This window comes from Apteryx rowi, unplaced genomic scaffold (genome assembly GCF_003343035.1).
Source record: "Apteryx rowi isolate R43461 unplaced genomic scaffold, aptRow1 scaffold_70, whole genome shotgun sequence".
Lineage (NCBI taxonomy): Eukaryota > Metazoa > Chordata > Aves > Apterygiformes > Apterygidae > Apteryx > Apteryx rowi.
In genome coordinates, this window is record NW_020450983.1 from 1,158,009 (window position 1) to 1,173,870 (window position 15,862).

The 15,862-nt window shown below is 38.9% G+C and overlaps 1 protein-coding gene across 6 annotated transcripts in view; it reads right to left on the bottom strand.

Moving 5' to 3' along the window:
- The window catches only part of TRIP12 (thyroid hormone receptor interactor 12), a 64,207-nt gene extending 59,341 nt beyond the window's left edge, over positions 1-4,866 (bottom strand). For 4 of the 6 annotated variants that reach the window (XM_026087067.1, XM_026087066.1, XM_026087065.1 and 1 more), the window contains exons 1-2: positions 4,796-4,812; positions 876-937 (exon numbers count right to left, since the gene is read on the bottom strand). The gene's annotated coding sequence lies outside the window, so the exon portion shown is untranslated. Of the gene's footprint in view, positions 1-875; positions 938-4,795 lie in introns of all 6 variants that reach the window. The other 2 variants (XM_026087063.1, XM_026087068.1) reach the window with 2 other exon arrangements.
- Between the last annotated feature and the right edge of the window lie 10,996 nt (positions 4,867-15,862).

The window sequence follows — 15,862 nt, forward strand, 5'->3', positions numbered from 1 at the left end:
ACAAGCCATTTCAGTCCATGCTGTACAACTCCATATTCCTAACTAATGATGCCAATGCACTGACCCACAGATGCTCTCCTTGTAAGCAAGAATCAACTCTAAACCAGCATTTCAAATAAATCCACATTATACCTCTGAAGACATCTTACAGCTCTGAGTTGTAGTAACCACTGCTTGATTGCCATTACCAAAGAGCTGTCTTTGGTTTTGTAGAGAGAAGCAACATGAATTAATTTCTGTAGTAGTAAGACCTAACAAAGATACCTATTACAAGTTTTACAACTACAAGTTGCATAGCTAACATAGTACTTGGAGAAGTTCCACAAGAACCCAAGATACAACCCCCACCCCCAGCCCCAGCCTGCAGTAGAAGCCTTTTGTTAACCTCTTCTCTCCTGGAAAAGCTGTTGGGAAGTGATCGACATTTTCCTATATCTTTGAAGGCAACAGAGGAAAAGACAAAACTGTGGAACAAACCTGTATCACCTTTCACCACCATGAAGTACTCTCTAAAGGATAATGAACTGATGTAGGCTATGGTGGGGAAAAAAGAGTGAGTAAACTGAAGCACTCCACTAGTTGCATTACAAGGCAAACCAGTAACAATACCTATAAAAAGGGAATTGGGCCCCCTCACAAGAAAAGGGGCTTTAATCCAATTGGATCACCTCTAGAACTGGTTCTGAAGTTCTTCACAAGAGTCTTGGTAGCACAATGTTCTTCAGGCTCTTGCACTCCAGTTTCCTGAATATTCAAGGTATGCCTAGCACCTCTGCCTATAACACTCCATTACCATGCCAGTTATCAGCTTGGTGTTAAACTAAATTGGATGCGCTTATGTTCTTTTGTACCTTGATCCAAAGACAATGCCTTACCTGATACTGCAGGAGTGATCCAGCCTCTCAAAAGTGCAAGGCCTTAGTGCCCTGAAGTCAATCTTAGGCAAAAAGGGGAAGGGAGAGAAGACAGAAGGATGTTTAAATGCCTTGTAATTTTAGGACATTTTCTTCCAACAAGTTGCATATCTTACCAACCAAAACCCAGAAAGGGTTTAGCGTACTTATCAGAAAGTATTAAATCTAAGATTTCAGATTTGTATTCTCTCATTTCAATTTAGATAACACGTTTCTTGACAAACTACAACTGTAATGAATCTAGTCAATTAAGGTAGAACAAACATTCTAAATGTATAAGCACACAATGCACATTTAAGAGTTTGAGACTTTAAATGCAGCTAAACTGAAGAACTTACTGCATATGGCTCAGTAACTGCTGAACTTCTTTGGCTCTACATTAGTTTATTTTAAACCAATTTCATAGCTGCACCTCATTTTTGTTCACAGCTTACAAAGCTCTCCTCCTTTACCTGCAAACATACACACCTATTTTCTTGCCTTGCAAGCAAGCACTTGCAAGTCCTCACTCAATTATTTCTACCGCTTCACCATCTGACTTAAATTCAGTATTAAGAAGAATTTTTACTGCAGTTAGTTGATTTAAACAGAGTCCTGTGCAGCTGATTTTTTACACAAATCTTCCTCACTACACTTTCTCAGCTCAATAGTTATTCACTCTGCCCAGTTTCTTTTCCACTGCAGCCCTCACCTTCTAAACATAATTGAGCTTTTATGTCAAAGCTCCATGCAGGCAGAAGCTTGTATTCTCAGTTTAGGAGGCCATTGTCCCTTCTGCTAGTAGAAATAGTTCTTGGAATAATTTAGAGTGTGGGTAGAACAAGCTGGAGATTTCCTACAAGATTTTCTATGACCACATCTCCTGAATTCTTTTCCTCCCTCCCTTCGATCTGAGGGGAAGTTTCCATACATAAACAAGGGAAAGAGATAGTGTTCCATGAGCTAAGTACAGTAAGGTCKCTGGATTTCATTGGCCTTTATGCAAAGCCTATGCTGCTCAGCTACATGAAGACAGTGGGCATTAAAGAATAATAAGTTGTTTTTCTTCTTCCAACACAGGAATAGCAAGCTCCCCCTTATTTTCTTATCTGCTTTCATTTCCACCTTCTCCCCATCAAGAGTCACAAGCTGTCTACATGACTTTAAGATGCTACAGTACACTGCAGTTTATCTACTGCACTGCATGTAGTGATGTAAAATTCATACGGTGACTTTCATTAGATTAGCTTTATTTTGATATAGAAATTGCACAAAATTCCACTGACTTGCATATTAGGCTTGCTTAGGCTTTTTTTTTTTAATTCCCCCCACGCTAAAGAAAGTAGGAGAAAAAACAAACAAACAAAAAACACCCACTACTCAAATTCAGTACGATTACAAAAATCTTCAAAGCAAGAAAGATTCTACAGCCTGCCAGAACTGTAATGTTACCGCAGTGCAGGGAAGACAGACAAGCAGGAATCAAGAAGTTTCTTCTTAAAAAGAGTATGTTAGGTGGTAAGGAAACAGACTTCTACACCTGCTCCAGCAYAGAATTTCTACAGACTTAAAAGTAGCATCATTATTAATGTCTTCCAAGAGAACTGACAAGGTATTGATGGGAAGACAAACAGCATGCTGAGGCAAGCTCATCTTCAAACCTGACGCCTTTTTGATGCCAGGTTCGACTGGAGCACAAGTGTTAAGTTGGAATCACTGAAAAAGCCTAGGCTGGAAGGCACCTCTGGAGATCATCTAATCTAACCTTCTATTGAAAGCAGGGCCTTAGATTAAATGTTAGAGCTCTCCAATTCTGCTGACAAGTGATAATTTCTGAATCAGGATGACTAGATATATTCTGAGGTCTGAGTGAGTGCAGAAAGGTAAAAGGTGAATCACAAGAAAACCCCTGAAGAGAGGGAAAAGAAGAAATCATCAATTAAGTAAGAAATCAAAGCATCACATCAGGTATCAGGGTGTGCAGAGGAGATACTAACAGACTGTCAGAGAAACAGTATTTTCAACAGAAGCATTTGATGAAAAGCCATGCAAGAGATGTCAGTTCAAACAACCCAAGATCTCGGATCTCTGCAGTTATACAGTTGTGCAAGGACACACTCCCCTCCTGGGCACAATACCTGTAAGTAGAAAAGAACCAGCTCTGGCCCTGCTCCTTACTGCAATCATACATAGTTCAGAGAACGTGCCCTCCCCTTCAGTTCCTCAATATTACAGTCCAGTAACCTAGACTAAGATGAGGAGGAAAGTACATGGGCATAGACTACAAGTATCAAAGGATTCCAGTCGCTGAAGAAGTTAGTCTTTTATTCCTAGTTCACACATCCACTCTTACACTGGCTAGCTTTAGACAGTATCCAAGCTGTTAGCCAGAGACAGATTTCTCAGATTGCTGAGTCCTTCCCTCCCCACCAAAACATAACAAAAATCCCACCAACCTTCAGCACAGTTTTCTTCCCAGATTCATTTGCAATGGAACAGTTCTTGTGGCTACTCCGCAGTTATTAGGGTGGAAGAATTTCCTAACCATTGCAAGATTAGCGCATATACTATATGCTAAGAGCAGCAGAGATAAGGATATTGCAGAAATATTATCAAATCCCAGTGGATCATAAATATACTCAAGCTGTGGACTCCATAGAAAGCAGTCAACAAGGGAGAGGGAGTTACCCACTTCTCCCCTGAGCTTACAACACAGGCAGCCAACTGAAGATTATAGTACCCTTTGGGATTTGCCACATTAGGGAGAAGTCAGCTTCCCCTTACACCTTTCAAGGGCTCAGATCTCACCTACGCTTTTAGCTGAGACAAAGCTAGGGGCATTCTAGAAGGCTGCATTCATGGACTCAACAAAACAGGTTGCTAGCAGCTTGAAAGGATATAACCACCATGTTAAGATTATCACTAGACTACTGAGTCTACATGTATATGCCTATAACGACCTATAGAAAGGGATCAGACAATCTTGGCACAACAGAGGAAGGGAAGAGAGCTAAAAAATATCTTTGCTTGTTATATTATAATTCAGAATTAATGGGAACTGTACCACTAATTGGCAGTTAGAATATCCAGTGCCTCAAACCAAAGATTTACAAGTTCCCAGAGGAGAGGATCACCTATTTGCCTCTGAAGAGATGTATACAGTGCTCACTAGAAGAATGCCCAGGTTGTTAGGATGGACTGGGTGATCCAATATGTATGCAACGACCCCAACCCAGCAAAGTAGCATCCTTAACTACCGACTTCCATTTGGTGAAAAGACTGGAAGATACCTGTGCAGAAGACACTATAACTTGAGAAGACGTATTCTGGGAAACTCAGAGATCGAGCATAGTTTAAGGTATTATTTAAATACATACTACTGTATGCTCTGGAGTTGACAAAAACAATTTGGTGATGGCGGGAAGACACTCTGAGTTGCATAAACTGAACAGTCTCCCCTTGCTAAAACAGGTCAGTTGAATTCGAACCTTGAGACTGCAGAGAGCTTTTGCTTGGTCTGTTAGGGAAAAGCAAACTAAAGAGGTCCTTAGTGACCTGGAAGAAGCTCAAGACCCTGTTCCATAAAGATCCCTGGGAGGCCTTGCACCAATCCTTTGTTAAGGAAGAGAATAGTGAATTGGCCCTTCTAGGCTGTGGAAAATCTAAACTGAAATACCGAACAGGACACTACTCAAGACTATAGGAAACCACAGGTAGTGCTGGCAGATGGCTTGGTAACCAAGTCAATAGTACAACTGTTAAAGAACCTAAACTGGATTGAAACGTCGAGAGTTGGTTAAGAGGCTGGCTAATATTAAGACAGTAAAAGCCTCAATCTCCTATACTCTTTTCCTCTGGAGCTGCAGAAGTTGCAGTCAGAGGAGGCAAACTAAAGGCATTACCTGAAACAATAACGCTGTTTGAGAGGATCCCTCTTCAGTTCCACCTTCTCATTGCTTTGCTTAGCCTTAGCCTAGACAAAGGCAGAAAGCATATAAGAAGTTGTTTCACTCTTCTTTGGACTATTCTGGTGTATACACAGACAAAAACACAAACACACAGAGCATACAGGTATCTTTCAGGTCTTACATCCTCATTCAAAAGAGAGGTATTTCATTTTATCCTCTTGCTTCTCTMTAGGTCAACATTTGCTCTCATTGGCAATGAAAAACTTTCTCAAGAGCAACTATTCATCTCTTTCCTGGAAACATCAGTAATGGAGTTAATTTTAATAAACAATCCCTTAGAAGATTTATTTACAAGCTCAGATCATAATGTAATTCAGAGAACTCCTAGAGAAACGAAGTGTGTTACCCTTCCAGAACTATGAAACTTTGTGACCTGTCAGAACTGGTTCAATAGAAGTTTTTATCAGTATATTATTCAACATAAAATCATTAATGAATGAAGGGAATGCGCTCAATGGCAGAATGCCATGACTCAGCACTTCAGGTGTTGTAAACGTGAAAGTGTTTTCTTGTAGTTTCAGTCTTCAGGTTTGTTTGTTTTTTTTTTTTTTAAACAGGTAAACTGCTACAGTTTACTGCTACATTAAGTTCTGTTGCATAATGCAGTCAATACTGCAGCAGTTAATTTTTTTCTGCTTACAAATATGAAGACTATCAAAACCGCAGGAACCCAGAAACTCTGGATCAATTTATATTTAATAAAAGAACAGTCTAGTCTGGATAGCTGCAAGTCAGCCAGCAATAGCTCAACTTCAGAAAAAGCCCAGAGTTATTTAAGCCATCTCAGTCAGATGAAAGATTTGTGTTAGTACAGGGAGAGCCAACACATATAAACGTCAAAACTCAATATAGCAACAGAGCTGCAGAATACCGAATGAGTTTTTGTCTCTATTTGTTCACAGATATTTTCCCTTTTAATGCAAGAATGGGAAAGAAGGGAAAGAGGAAGAATGGGTACATGCAAAGTTTATTCTTCTGTACATTGGTGTCACATCGCAAAATTTCTCTGCCAGATCAGAGCTTGACTTCACCTCTACAGGAACTTTAARCTTACTCCTACTTACCAAAAAGCTGCTAGACAGAGAAGCTTACACTATGAGAGTCTCAGTATGCAATTCTGTCACACTGGTGCTAATACAAATGCGGTTAGCAACAATGGAAATAATGCTCTTAAACTTTTTTTCCTTTTTAATTAAAGAAGGGCAGCTATCTCTTCTTCAAAGGGAAAGAAAATATTTTCCAACAACCAGCTTCTGTCTAGAACTATTTCTACCCAGAGTGAACTGATACAAATTCTTCTTTGTTTCTAACAAACCCCCAATAAAAACCATCATAAACAGTAGAATAAAATCTCATCTGTCCTTTGTTTCCAGCTTCTCTAGAAACCCATATTTAATAAGAGCCAAAAYTCACCATCTGTGTGGTGGTTTAAGCTTTCAGTAACCAAAACCAAAAGAAGAGAAAACCAGGTTGTCTGGCAACCCTGAGGGAGAACATTCTCTTCAGAAGACAAGTATGAATTTGAGTGAGAAGCTTTTACCTTCTGCGAGAGACAATGTGAAAGAAAGCACAGAATCTTTGATGAGGTGGAGATCATCAATGCTGCCAGAACAAAGGCGAATTAGGAAGTGGTCAAATAAGACCAAGGAAACAGGCTTGGCAAAGTTGGCTGATTAGCGCAACTTCAAGTTCAGAAGCTGAATTTCAATGTTTTCACGCAAGTAAACCAAGAAATACCCATCAGCAAGTACTCCAAGTCTGCCCTAGCCAATGCTTAATGCCCAGCTACCTTTGAGCCGTACAGGTCCATTTACTTCAACATCAGCAGTTTGAACACAAAACCTACTGCTGCAACACCAAGCCTCTTCCCTACTCTAATCCCATGGAACAGACACTGCCTTATTTGCAGTTTGCCATTCACGGACATCTCACCTCCAGCCCTGTAGTGAAATAGGGGCAACAGCACTGCAAGTCAAATATGGATAGGTACATACCTATGTCCTATCTGCAGAGCCTGTTAGGCAATACATGCTCCACGTTGCAGCATGGCAGGCTGCCTAAGCCCTGCCAAATACCTCATCAATTTTTGCCGCATTATCTTAAATTACAGAGAGGGCTATGAGCTTAGCTGCTCATGAAACATGGCTTGGCACCCAAAATCTAAGTCAATGCAAGATAATCTTGGCAATCTTCTACATAACCTGGGGGGAAGGGGAAAGGAAAAGGAGAAGAATTTGAATTAGCCACTAGAATGAAGAAATTCAGAGACCTGATCTTACAGAAGTCACTGCAGGAAGAAGAAATGCAAAAAGTTGATTTGTAYGGGCAGGTGAGAAAAGTGCCACAGCTGAAACCAAGATTACAGGTTTCAGTAGGGGTGCTACGTAGATTCTAGAAGACAATGAGGGAGGAGACTAGCTCTTCATTCTGATAACATTCAGTCTCAGTTGCTRCAAACTAGCTTACATATAGAAATGCCAAAAGTTGAAAAGCCTGTTCACTCATAATATCAGCAGCAATTAAGGAGAGATACTTGAAAGGTAAAAGAACCCTGGGTTTCCAGAGGAAGAAGAAGAAAAAAAAAAAAAGTACGTGTTATCTACCTAATAACTAAAATGGTTGTCAAGTTTTTGCACCTTAAGATATTGTTCAGAACAGTTTTTGACAAATTATGAGGATTTTTTTTTCCACCCTCCCTAAAAATCACTGATAGTTAGCACTTATGCGAGTGGATGTCTGCTGAGGCTTCCTCTCCTACCTTGTCTCAAGTAGGTTACAATATAAATGCCAGAAGAAGTCATAGGCATAACGCATAGCAAGATTCCTATGCCACATAAGACAGTCAAGGGAATGTTCTAATTCTAGTTCTTCTTGAGGAAGAAATTTAATTAAAAACTGTTCAAGTTTCAATTCCTGCTTCCTCAGCACTGGATCTATATATGAAACTTTAGGTATCACAAGGATACCACAACAACAAACAAGGATTAAAAAAACCTGAATGTTTCTAAACTAGGTAGCACTCAAAACATTGGCATCTTTGAATTAGCTGCCACACGTACATCTTTTCAACCAACAAAGAACAACTCTATACATTGACATTACACCTTGCAGTAGTGTAACTAAGTTCTTGAATACATTTATCAAATTACCRACAGAAAGACATTTACCTTTCATCAAAACAAGAACCAAACTACCTACCAAATATTCTTTATAAACAGAAGTTCTGTACTAAAGCTGACCCCAAAAAAGTCACACTCAGAGCAACACCTATTAAGACACTGAGGACCAAGCTGTCTTTAAYTTGATCCTATCATCAATAGGATCAGGACTGCACTATGCTCAGAGCTATTGTTTCATGATAACATACAATACTAGCTTCCAAAACTGCATTTTAGTAAGATTACAGCCCTTACAGTTGTGGAAAAAAAGCTGTCAAAAGCCTGAGTTCCAAACTTCACACAAAATCAAACAACTTTGTGGCAATGTTTACTGACAAGATTGTCTACCCACCTCCAGGTTTACACTATATGCTTCACAAAATGAATGTACAGGAACAAGGGGTTGTACAGAATACAGGAAAGGTGCATGTATGTCTATAGAGCCTGAATATGGAGAGTCAAGGCACTGAACTTAGGAAGCCTACATATTAGAGCTCTTCCTAGTGCATTTTAGCAAGATGTTAGACTTCGTCTTAATTTTAAGTTAGACAAAGGCATGAAAGTTTTTAAATACAGACAAAAAAGTCTGCTGCAATTTCCTCTCTTCCTTCCTATCTGTGCAAGCATCACTAGCCCTGTCCTCTGCTTTACCATACCTACTTACCACCTCTCCCATGCTACCCACACACTCTCCTTGCACAAGCACCACTGATAACCATGCCCATATTTTTACAGTTCACTAGATTAACATGTTGACAAAAATACGGTATTTTTCCTCAGTGTCATAACATGGTCGGGTTTGCCAGAGTCTAAAGAATTCCTTNGGGGGGGGGGAGAAGAACACTACTTCTTGCCTGGCAAGGAGACATTATTCCAGGAGATGCTGTTTAAATCTGTTTGATACATCTTTATCACCTCCTAGCTGAACTACTGCTATGCAACGTATCAAAGGGACTCACAGACTCCCAGTAGTACAGAACACAGATCAGAAAAACAGGAAGCTTTTCCACAGCTCCAAGATACTTGCAAAAGAATGAGCAGAGCTGTAGGCTTTCTGTGGCTTAATCTCAGGACACCCAAAATGATTATTTAAGAACTGGATATTACAAGAGTTGATTTGATAACCCTTTGCTCTTGCAATTTGCTCTGTGACCCAATCAGAATACTCAAGAGTTGCCTCCTATACAGGTGACCTTTTGTCCTACATTAATGTCTAACTGTGCCTTTCAAGCAAAGCCACAATCTCTCATCCCACAAAACGTCACGTATCAATTCTGCCTTGGCTAGAACTGGAAGAGAACACGGTGGGGAGGAGAGGAAAGGAAAATAGGGTTTCCTGTAAGTACTTTCTGTGTACATCAAGGCTAGAATATGTGCAGCAAAGCTATGCATCCATGTTGTTAGGCTCCTGAAAGGCATTTTTGCAATGAGAAGATGACAGAATTGGAAGCATTTGAACTTTACTTCTTAACAAGTCCTGTGCAAGATGCCTTTTTTTTTCCCCCCTAAAAAAAACACACACACACACAAAACCATCATACACACACATAGGGCACCCATATAGCTTCACAACTATTCTGTGTGTCCTCCTCTTTATTATTTTAAGTCATTTAATAAAATGTACTAATAAGGGAGATATGAGACAACCAAAAGATATTTAACTGGAGAGGACAGCCTCATCACAATATAAGTTAGAGCATCTCTCTTTCAACACTTAAGTATAAGATGCACAGGGAATGAAGTGACTTAAGGGGAAAGATTAAAGAAAGAACATGAAGCAGACAGGCTTAGGAAGAAAGGAGAAAATAGGTGTAGGCCCAAGACCTGTAGGCCCAGAAGTGAGTACAGTTTCTTCCTTCCCTCTCTGCTGCACAGTATCTTATCACATCAAATGCAAAATTCAGTTACTTCATAAAAGCTGCAACCTCTCCTTAATCTTACATCTGTTTTGCTATGGAAAGATGCTCAGCTAGAAGCACGAACATCCCCATCCCACATATGATTAATGAGGAATGACATATTCTAGTAATGATAACACCTTCATTACCTCTACTTCCCCACCTCAGATTTTTTGAATACCGCATTTATTCTAACAATTAGTTCCCAGCATCTCCAACTCCCATTTGGGATCAAAGATGCTGAATTAATTGAACTAACTTTGGGTCTTTTTCTTCTGTGCTTTTCAAATGTATTTGTATATTTTCTTTGTATTTAAAGGCTCCCCTGGCAGAACAGCCTTGGGATACAGATACTATGTACTGAACTTTGAAAACAGTCAAATCCATCTGGCATGAAGTATTTCCACAGACAGTGGAAGTTAAATAGCTTGAAGATACTGCTTATCAAAGTTGTGGTAACTATTAATAAAAAGTTCATACTATTTATTATTAAATGCCTGTTTTGATTAGTTAGAAAATGGCTTGTATAAAGTTTCCAAAACTGACTTTTCATATCAGCAATCTGGTGCTGTAGTTTCAAATACCAAGGACAACATATGCTATTAGAACACTAGGATAGAAACACTTGTTACATTATGCAACTGCATGATATAGTCTGAAAGGTTTTTTTTGTTGTTGTTTTTTTTGGGGGGGGGTGTTTTTTGTTTTTTTTAGAAAAAGAGAGAGACATTTCAGATGTGGTATAGAACYGTAAATGTGGTTATGATGGATACTTCTCCAATTCAAATGACTGCATAAACAATCTATGCTCATTCAAGTGTAACAGACATGTTGAGCCAAAAACACCTCAGTTTTTTTTATACCTCCATCAACAGCAAGCTTGACAGTAATAATGCTAAACCCCACTTCTGATAATTTTCATGCAAGTTTAAGTTAGTAATAACGTTTAGTTTAGCCTAAGGAGAGAAAACCCAGACAAGCCAGTCTTAAAGGCATTTGACCCAGTCTGCAGTATGTAGTTACTCAGCTGAAACCACCATCTTCCAAAGGGTACCACAGTACTAATACGAGTTTAAGACCCAACTAGATTTCTTGGGAGATATCATAGTGAATGTAGCCATCTCAATCAAATACAAAGAAAAGTTAGTTCATCTTATCCAGAATTTCAAGTGGAAAATTTTATGTACTTGACAGTAGATACTCTCCCACCACTACCTGTATTTATTCAAAATTCCCACCTTTAAGTATGTCATTATTTCAGGCCCATAACCTTACATAAATATATTAGAAAGCACAGGGATACAGTACAATTGAAAGTTTCAGTCTAATGCCTGTGCAGGCCATTTTGATGTTAGAATTCAGCATATCAGACTTCAAGAGTTGTACAGATGCAGCCATTTATATTTTGACCAAGTTATATAGACAATTTAAAACCTGACACTCTGAGCTATCACCAACCCTCATCTACAAAAGCTTACAGATTCAGCTGAAACAACCTGAAATTAGATCAGTTTCTCCTCTGTTCTCCCACTACAAATATTTTTTGGGACACTGCCACTCTAACACTCTAAAAGGAATATCACCCATCCTAYAGAAGCCAGAAGGAAGGCAGTGATGCTAGGATAAAATCTTGTTCCAATCTATGCAGGTACAAAGAACAAAGCAACTTAGCTGATAACCAGTCACAAATATGTATTTTACAAATTCTCCCACCTCAAAGTTGGGCAACTAACCTCTCTCCTCTGCAAAAAACAATCACACAGTAAATATATACTGAGGTAAGGTCCAACCCTAGTTTGCTGCCATAACCTAGAATATCATTTGGAAGTAACAAACTATCTTGATTTTGGTTGTACCTTGACTGACTAAATTTAGATATTTAAATCACTATATTCTACTAATAGGCTGAGCTTCTGCTTCTAGCTGCCACAGATAAAAATGCAAGTGTAGACACCTGGACTTCAACTACTCACTTTATGCTCTCTTTATTGTCAACGGAAAGACCAGATTCTTCTATAGTGCACTTTTTAAATAGGTCATACAATATACATAAATCAAGGATAGGGCCCACCTGTTCAAACTCAGCTATGTCTCAGACAAGCTATCTGAGAAACAGGAGAAATACAGCAGTTTACATCCTTTCTACTTGTCACACTCAGCGATGTTACAGAGGAGGATTAATGAGTCAGACTGAAAACTGTGGATCCTTGAATTCCTAGGCCTTCGCTGTTCAAAGCTTAAGTGTGCTGGGTTAACATCTTTAAGACACYTTCCCTTAGGGAATTAAGTGTATGAGATCCCTGTGGGAGCTAGTAGCTTTAATATTATAGCTATACCATTTATGATAACATGGATGGAGTCAGTGGTACAAAAATTGCCTATATAACAAATGCTTAAACATTCTTTTGATCTTCGTTTTTCTCTTCCTCTTAACTATATCTTAGCTGGCAACAATGTATTTGAATAGCACAACTATTTAAGAAAAAGCCCATTACTGACAATATTTCCAGKATTAGGCCCTCTCCTCTTCTGAGAAATTCAGATTTAATACTAACTCTTCCATATACCTTTCACAGGACAGCCTACCCTCCTTCACTATGTTAGTAGGGCCATGAAATCATATTTGCTTACTCTAGGAAGTGTTGAGATAGATGTTCTCACTGAACAAGAGTTTAGCAAGTGTGTAAACACTCTTTGATAAGGACTATTAAACAACTACAGCTTTCCACCTTTGCCAGTTTCAAAGCAGTCTGTGGTACAGCAGACAAACTACAGCAAGCAACAATACTGTTGTCTGAAGTAGTTCTGCGTTTCAGACATAGCTGGAGTTAAAATATTCACATGCAGCTACTGTGGTTGGAGGCCCAGTATTGAGAAAGCCAGCTGGAAGGGCAGTTTCAGAAAGTTATAGGCGCTAAAGCATTTGTAATACTTGAAGGCAGGCAATAATCTTAAATTTRCTACAGAACAAAACATAGAAGTTTTAATACAATAATCACAGGACATCAGCAGAATCCTGAAGTGAAAGATTTTTTGAAGGTAGAACTTGGGATGCTTGATACCGACTATTGCCAGGCTAATGGAAGAGAGGTCATCCATTATTTTATTTCTGTTCTGTTCAATTCAAAACTATTTAAACAAGCAATTGCTGGTAAGTAGCACACAAACAGAACACATCATCGCCTAAGTTTAGCAGGAGGTATGTGTAATGATGAAYAGACTATTATCCACAGAAGGAAACTATGAAGTAAGATGAAAGCTTTTTTGTTATGGTTTTATTTCAATATAACTACGCAGGTGATATGGTTATCTAAAAGTCAGAGCTGTTCCCTTGAAACTCTCATTTTTTTCCCCCAAACTTACAAGTCTCCTACTTTCCCCTCCCTTCCCCTAAAATAATTATGTATCATACAAATATGAAACAGTAAATCATTCTAATGAAAAACTTGCAATGTAATGAAGTACAATTACACAAAACAACTAGAGATCTTATATCTGGGTACTAAAAACAGTGATATTTGCTATAAGCCAGGACCTTATCAGCTGAAACAACTGTTAGTGACTGCATGTGTCAGTGACTTGGGGGATGAGGGAGGGTGAGAACAATGCTTAGGTGCATTGAGCAACTGAGAATACTCCCATGCCACTGTACAGAGTATTCATCTGGAATACCATAGCCTCTCACAGTTGGCCTTGGCCAAGAGAGATTAATTCCAGTTGAAATTCCTGCAGAATGCTCTTACAGGAGGTGACTAATAAAGCCTGTCTTATTTAGCCTGGCAACATGAAGGTTAAGGGGCTATAAATGCTTTCTGTAAGTYCCAAGGGTAAGACACCAAGAAAAGAAAGCTACTTAAAATAAGAGGTTAGCATTAATAAAGTGAGCAGGTTTGTAAAAAAAAAATAAAATAAAGAAATAATTTAAAAAAAAGATTATGAAAACATTCAAGCTGGAAATCAGATGATCCTAAAATCCAAGAAATGACATGCTGAAAGTCTTCCAGGAGGACTGGAGAACAAACAAGGGGGGGGGGGGAAGAGAGAGAGAGAGAATTAAAGAGCACAACCACATATACACTTTACTGCTTTTTAGGTGGTTGCAAATAAATTACAGATCTAAGTGATGTACCAACAGTATTAGTGAATTACACCTTCAACCCATGAGGTCTCTTACTAAGCTTATTCCTACATAGTAATACTTTATCACTCTTCTTACAGACACATAACTGACAAATATAAAGTTTTGTTGCTCTACTAAGCTAACCAATGGAGAGATGAGACAGTTTGTTCAGGATTGAGACACCCGGGTACAAGTAGTACTCCAGGGCCTCAGCTTCCAGAGGCTAGTTTCCTCAAACTGAAGATCTCTTCACCAAGGAAGTAACTGGAACGCCATTCTCATTATTGAATCATTCATTGCTTCTCAGAGGGTAAAAGAAAGCACAGATGACACTGCAAAGAAGCAAACGTATACTCCCTGCAGTTTGTGATGAGTTTTCCTTGTTCTGTCCCCATGATACTATTGCATGTGGTACAGGGGCTAAGGGAAGAAAGTTTGTCCCAACCTACTGTTTGGGGGGGGGGGGGGGAAACCCCCACCCCCCCCCCAAAGAGGTTTTTGGAGGAAGGAGGTGTTTTTACAATTAAAAAAAAAAAGTAAAAAAAAGTAAAAGTTTTGGATAGGGTCAACCTCTGCAGAGGTTGTTTATCCAGCTTGATCCTTCTGTTGCTGTGTCACTCAGTGCCCATATGTTCAGGTTTGATATCTCCCAACTGGGGAAGCAGGGGGAGGGGAACAGAAGAGTGCCAGAAGTCTATACATTCAGAAAACCAAAGCAGCTACTCAATTTTTTGGTAAGAGCTCCATACAGAACTAGCAGAAAATAAACACAGCAGCACTATGAAAAAGTAACAAAGATTTTGTAATCAAGTTATTCACAAACGTACAAGGCAACCGATATCTGAGAAGGGCTTACAGAACAGAGAAAGGTGAAAAAAGTTAATTCTGTTGTCAGATCAATTAACAATATCACCCATTATCTAGTTTTTGATTTGCCACCTCCCTGAGCTGACTTTTCAAATAGCATGATATAACTTTTTGTTGAAGGCCAATACACAAAACCAAAAATCTGTGAGGAAGAAACCATTTCTTGGTTCAAGGGAAACACTTTTAGATGAAAACAACCATGAAAGACGCATTAAGCAATTCTGTGATGTGCAGCAACCCACTTAGCTTACTTCTGATTTTAGGTTTTTTAAACACTCCAATACCACTAAAACAAGATTAAAACTGATYGCATTAACAATACAAGTGGACTCTAATAGGTTTTCCAATAATTTTAAGTGGCTAAGAAACACAGCAACAAGCAAATAGATATCACAGATAAAGGAAACACTAGTTTAGGACAGTCTGACTGCTAAGAACAGGTCTAGGGGATTGATAAAGTGGCTCTGCTGACAGTGCAAGTACTACTGGCAGGCCGTGTACTTAGAGTTTAGATCTCAGCTGCCTGAAACTCACAGAAATCCAAACTTCACCTGAACATGTAAAGTAAAGAATTTTCAAAAATAGGTGGTGTAAGTACATTGTTTACCCATTGGGTTCAGTTACTTAGTAGAAATCTACTTTATTTAAAACTACAAGAATAGTTTTAACAGCTTTTGGCTAGATTTGTCACAGGGGAAAAAAAAGCCTTATCCACCCAGAGAATACACTTTACTCTGGACAATCTCTGGAAGCAATTAAGTGTAGCAACAAGTGTTTGTTGTTATTTCAAAAGTAACAGACTGAGATTACCATGCTTGTCATTTCTTCTAAGTAGAGTCTCATAGCCTACCTAGAGTTTTGACTTTACATTGTGTTCTTTAAAAAATTAACTCATTACTAAAATTATATTTACCTCAAGTTTCCAAATACACAGCTCTCAGATTCTAGCTTACTGGAA